Source organism: Cornus florida, unplaced genomic scaffold (assembly GCF_030987335.1).
Source record: "Cornus florida cultivar Cherokee Brave unplaced genomic scaffold, ASM3098733v1 CherokeeBrave_3.0.0_Hap2_Chr10, whole genome shotgun sequence".
Taxonomy (NCBI): domain Eukaryota; kingdom Viridiplantae; phylum Streptophyta; class Magnoliopsida; order Cornales; family Cornaceae; genus Cornus; species Cornus florida.
Genome location: NW_026775580.1, coordinates 9,946,237 through 9,952,438, shown reverse-complemented (window position 1 = coordinate 9,952,438; position 6,202 = coordinate 9,946,237).

The window sequence follows — 6,202 nt, the reverse complement described above, 5'->3', positions numbered from 1 at the left end:
GCGGGGAGTTCAGATCCGCTAGTCTCAGAAGCTTGGTTGGACCTTATGGTTTGCAAGTTGGATAGCATGGCGGTACCCACGAATAGGTTGAAGATTTCTTTGACTGCCTCTATGTTCATAGGAGATGTAGATATTTGGTGGAGGTTTATGACTAATGTCCACAATGTTGAGTTGATGACTTAGAATGAGTTCAGAGATTTGTTCTTCGAGTGCTTCTTTCCTAGGGCTATGAGGCAGGAGATGAGGATACAATTCACAGGTCTTTATTAGGGCACTATGAGTGTTATTGAGTATGAGACACGATTTACTTCTCTCTCTCATTATGCCGAGGATATGGTAGCAACAGATGAGGCCAGGGCAATGAAGTTTTAGGATGGGCTACATCTTAACATCAGGCCACAGGTCTCAATTCTTGATTTGAGGACTTACAGAGAGGTGGTCTAGAGGGCTATACTAGCTAAGGCAGAGGAACGGGATTAGTCACGGATCAGGGGTTCACATAAGCAGCCTCGCGGCGACACTCCGTCATCTTCCAGGGGTCAATGGGAGAAGGCTAAGGCAGGGAACAGTACACACTCATAGGGGGCACCATAGCAGATTCATTCTGCACCCACAGTTCCTGTATCTTCGGGATCAGCTCGGGGTGTGATCTGTCACCATTGCCAGCAGCCGAGGCACATCAAGCCTTGCTGCCCATAGCTTTATCCACAAGCTAGTCAGACATCAGCTTTTATGAAAATAGGGTAGGGAGCTTACTTCTATTGCAGGTAACCGGGTCATCTCAAGAAGGATTGTCTAAAGTTGTTGAATAAGTCACGTAGTGGCACAGATTCACATATGGTACCAGCGCAGTCTGTAGTGGTTCAGCCTGGTTTCAGAGTTCCTTAGGCACCATAGCCAGTGGCGCCACACTTATCCAGCCAAGGGTTCTGCATCTACTACTTCTTCACATCAGTCAGGCTATCATGGCAGTTCATAGCAGGGCTCAGGGGTGAGCCTATACTCTTCCACAGGTGGATGTTTTCGCAGGGACCTCTTCAGTTCGAGGTATCTTTCCAGTTTTCAGTTCTTAGGCACGGGTTCTTGTTGATACGGGTGGATCACATTCTTTCATTTTTACATCATATGCACATTTATTAGGTCTGGAAGTCATACCTCGAGATCATTTTCTCTGTGTTAACACGTTAGTTGGGGGTCGAGTGTCTTTGGATCGTGTTTGTCGGGGTTATGCTATTGAGATAATTGGGCGGAGCTTAGAGTTTGATTTCGTTATTCTCGACATGACGGGCTTTGACGTCATTCTCGGGATGGATTGGTTGTCATTCTTTCAGGCTACGATTGAATGCTTCCGCGGGAGGGTGTCCATTTGCACTCCCAAGGGAGATTGTTTCCATTTTGTGGGAGATCAGAGCGATTTTCACCCGGCGATGGTTTTCAACGTTGGTGACTAGAGTAGCCACAAGTCTTACTTGGCTATTTTGCTAGTCGATAAGGATAGCAGTTTGGGCCGTGTTCTTCCAGTAGTTATTGAGGATTTTGTTGATGTCTTTCCAGAGGAACTGATAGAGTTACCTTCTTTAAGGGAAGTTGTTTTTGCCATTGATGTCATTTCCGGTACAGCACCCATCTCTATGGCACCATACCGCATGGCACCGACAGAGCTTGATGAGCTAAAAGGTCAGTTGGATGATTTGAAAGCTAAAGGCTTTATTTGTCCTAGTGCTTCACCATGGGGAGTGATAAACATTTCAAGTGATCATCAAAGAGAAATGACATAAAGAGGCAATAGATGCAACCGGAGCTAAAGAAAGAAGTCTCTGTCAGAGTAGCATACCTGGCGTCCGGACGCCATCTTCCAGAAGCTCGCGTCCGGATGCCCATTTTGGTGTCCGGACACCAAACCATTAGGGCCTCACGTCCGGACACTAGTCTTCGCGTCCGGACGCGAGACCACGGGCCCCCATTTTATTTAAGTCTGATTTTGTCTATCTTGAGATAGGATTCAAATTTTAAATGAAGGATTTTGTATTTTGAACTCACGGGGGGATCAAAGAGAGGGAAAGGCTGGAAGAGAGGGGTATTGTTTTTGGTTATTGAAAAAGATACAAAGAGAAAGAGAGAGAGAGAGAGAGGATTTCTAGGGTTCTTGGAGACTAAGCTTGCAACAATGGTGAGAGAGGGAATTTCTTTCTCTTCTTCAATCCTGGAGGTTGCTGCCATATTCATGAGAGGCTAAATCCCTTTTCTAGGGAGTCGATGTAACCTAAACCAAGTAAACATGTTTTGATTTGTATTTTAATTTGGGGATTATTATTGTATATATTCAGTTTCATAAATTAGAAGTATTTACATTGACTTGATGTATGTTACATTGAATTGATGCATGTGTTTATCATATGAATATATGTTCATGTTGATTTGTTTTCTTATCTTAGAAATCATATTGATATAAATATTACACCTGATTTCCTATAGCGACAATGGGAAAGAATTTATGGAATGGTTATATTGGCATGAAATTGAGCAATTCTTAGAAATCATATTGATACAAATATTACACTTGATTCCTATAGCGATAATGGGAAAGAATTTATGGAATGGTTATATTGGCATGAAATTGAGCATTTATATAGGTTATACCTAAGGAAGATAGACCATACTACACCCTTAGATTAATGTAGTTAGGTAGATGGTATATACCAACTGAAGATAATCGATAATATTTAATTGATTTCATGTGCTGCAACATACAATTGAAGGACCTTGATAGGCCATGCCTAGGGAAGATGGTTCATACCACAATCTAGTTTAGGTGGATGAACCATGCTAACCAAAGATGGGTTATGCTTAGTCCTGAAATGTATGATCTTCTTGACGATGTTGTGGTAGTTTTATGCTTCTACACATCATTTTATATATATAATTGTCAATCCCCAAGTTGAGTGCAAGTTTAACATGTTTACGAGGTTGAGGTGAAGTCAATTCCCTAGTCTTATCTTTATAAGTTCAATCCATTTTATTCACATTATTTACTGTTTCATGAAAGTTCAATTCATAGGTTAAGTCACAAACCAATCAATTTGTCATCTCTTTTATCAAATTAAGAAGTAGTTTTATAATTCTGTTTGCCATAAACTAGCAATCCTTATGGTTCGACAACCCCCTATAATAGCATTAATCTACAATGATGAATGTGCTATTGTTATAAGTGGTATTTTTAAGTGGTACACATTTGTGCGCATCAACTTTTTGGCGCCGTTGCCAAGGATTGCATATGGTTTTGTAATCCGTTGCCAGGGATTGCATATGGTTTTGTAATCATAATTTAAAAATTGCTTCATTGTTTGATTGTATATATATTTTCATCTTTTTGATGTTTTTGTGTTGCCAGGGACTAAAGACTTTCTAAGAGATTTATTTGCAAAATTTGAAGTCTTAAGGACTTTAGGTGAGTTTCTGATGTTCCTATTTATTTAACTGTTTGGCCCTTGTCGAGGCTATTACAATTTCTTGCTTTATTCAGAGCATAGGTCCTTGTCGTGGCCAATTTAATCTATTTTTCATTATTATTGAATTAAGGAGAAAGGGATCAATCTATGTTGATGTATTGGTGAAGGGTTGTTCTGATTATTGTGTTTGATAGTTAATAGTAGGTCGTAGATCATCATCTTTACCACATCTAGAGGAACCAATTAATATTGTTTTACTTGAAAGAACTATTAGACAATAAAGAAGGAACTTTAGGGATCCTGAAATTTTAAGAGAACTTGAAATTGAACTAGATAAAATGGCTAATGAATAAGATAATCTCGAAATTCCTAAAGCTGAAAATGAAAATTTAGCCCCAATGACTCTAAGGGATCATTTTGTACCTTCTACATATACATCTCCATCATGCATTGTTATGCCTAATGTTGAGACTCATTATTATGAGATCAAATCTACTACAATTCAAATGCTTCCAACATATCATGGGTTTGACAATGAGGATCCTTATAAACATCTTGATAAGTTTTTGGAAATTTGCTTCACCATCAAGATGAGGGATTTTCCCCAAGATGCACTTCACATGCTTCTCTTCCCATTCTCTTTAAAAGATAGAGCAAAATATTGGTTGAATTCTCTTGTTACAAATTCCATCACTTCATAGGTCCAATTACAACAGGAATTTCTTAAAAATTACTACCCTATAAGTAAGACCAATCAAATGCGTCGATCAATTCTTAGCTTCTCCCAAATTGATGGGGAAATATTCTATGAGACATGGGAGAGACTTTAAGATTTTCTGAGGAAGTGTCCGCACCACCAAATTCCAAAGTGGCAATTGGTGCAAGCCTTCTATGATGGTTTGACAGAACCACATAGACAATTAATCGATTCTTCATGTGGGGGCATGTTTATGTCCAAAAATCCAGATAATGCATGGACTCTACTTAAGAACATAAGTGAAAATTCTATGCAACATAGTTCTCGTAGAGCATCTATATCTAATGTGATCAAACCATCAAATCCATGTCAACCACGAACTTTTAGGGAAGAATCTTCTCAAGTGGATGCCATAGCCCACAAAGTTTTTTAGCTTGTGGCACCACATCTCTCATCTTCTCAAAATTCTTCATCAAGTGCTATGTATGCACATTGCACAAGTACTTTTCATAATGCAGAAAATTGCCAAAATAGGTCAATGCCATGTTCTCTCGCCCTAGAAATAATCCTTATTCCAATACTTATAATCCAGGTTGGAGAGATCATCCAAATTTCTCGTGGAGGCAACAAGCCCCACAAAATTCGTCATTTCAAGGTCATGGGCAATCAAATCAATCTAATTCTCAGTCTGTGAACCAGCCATTTCAAGCTTCTTTAAGCTATCGTCCTCTTTCCTATAATGCAAATTATTTTAATCAGAATCGTGTTCCTTCTCAACAGTCCCAATTGGAAGAGCTAGTAAACTCCAACAAGTAGATAATGGCTGCCATTAGTGGTATGCAATCAACTGTGCAGTTGGTAAGTACTCATTCTCAATCAATAGCTAATATTGAAACTCAACTGGGACAATTGGCTAATTCAGTAATTTAGCTTCATAAGAAGGACACAGGAAAACTTCCAGCTCAACCTATGGTGAACCTAAAAGGGCAGTACATAATTGATGAAATCACTCCTCCGAGTAGATCAAATCTTGAGTAAGTTCAAGCAATCACCATGCTTCAGAGTGGAAGAATTGTGGACAATAAGGTTGATGAAAAAGTTGAAATTCTTGTTCCCAAGGAATCAACCTCGTCATCCAAAAATCTGAAAGTTAGTCCAGAAATTCTGAATCCGCCAATCCAAAATGTTGAGACATCTTATGAGCCCAAGGCTCCTTTTCCTCAACGTCTCATAGAGTCCACACATTCTGGGAAAAAGAGCGATAAAATTCAGGAAATGTTTGAAGTCTTTAAGCAAGTAAAGGTCAACATTCCTCTCTTTGATGCCATTAAGCAAATTTCACCTTATGCAAAATTTCTTAAAGATTTATGTACTCTAAAATGCACTTCTAAGAGCAATATTCCTAAAAATGTGAGGTTAACTGAGCAAGCAAGTGGTATCATTCAGCATAATACACCTCCAAAGTTTAAGGATTCGGGTGCCCTAACAATCTCGTGTGTCATTCGAGACAATGAGATAGAGAAGGCCCTCCTTGACTTAGGATCAAGTGTAAATCTGATTCTTTACTCAGTTTACTTGTAACTTGGCTTAGGAGAACTCAAATCCACTTTGGTTGTCTTGCAACTTGCAGATAGATCTGTAAAGCAACCTCGTGGTATCATTGAAGATGTACTCATTAAGGTGGATAATTTCTACTTCCTGGTAGACTTTGTGGTTCTAGATACTGAACCAGTCCATAATCCAATAAAATATATTCCTATAATCCTTGCTCGGCCTTTCTTAGCCACGGCTAATGCTTCAATTAATTGCCGAACCGGGGTGGTGGATATTTCTTTTGGAAATATGAAGATGAAGCTTAACATCTTTAGTGCTTCTCAAAATCCTCAAGGGGAATATGAGTGTTTCTCTCTTGATATCATTGATGAAATGGTTAAAGAATCTCTCCCATTTATTTTAAGTCAAGACCCTCTTGAGACCTGCTTGGCTCATTTTGACTTTAAAATTTTTGACATTAATCAATCTATTTGTGAAGTCAACTTTTTGCTTGAAGCCAATG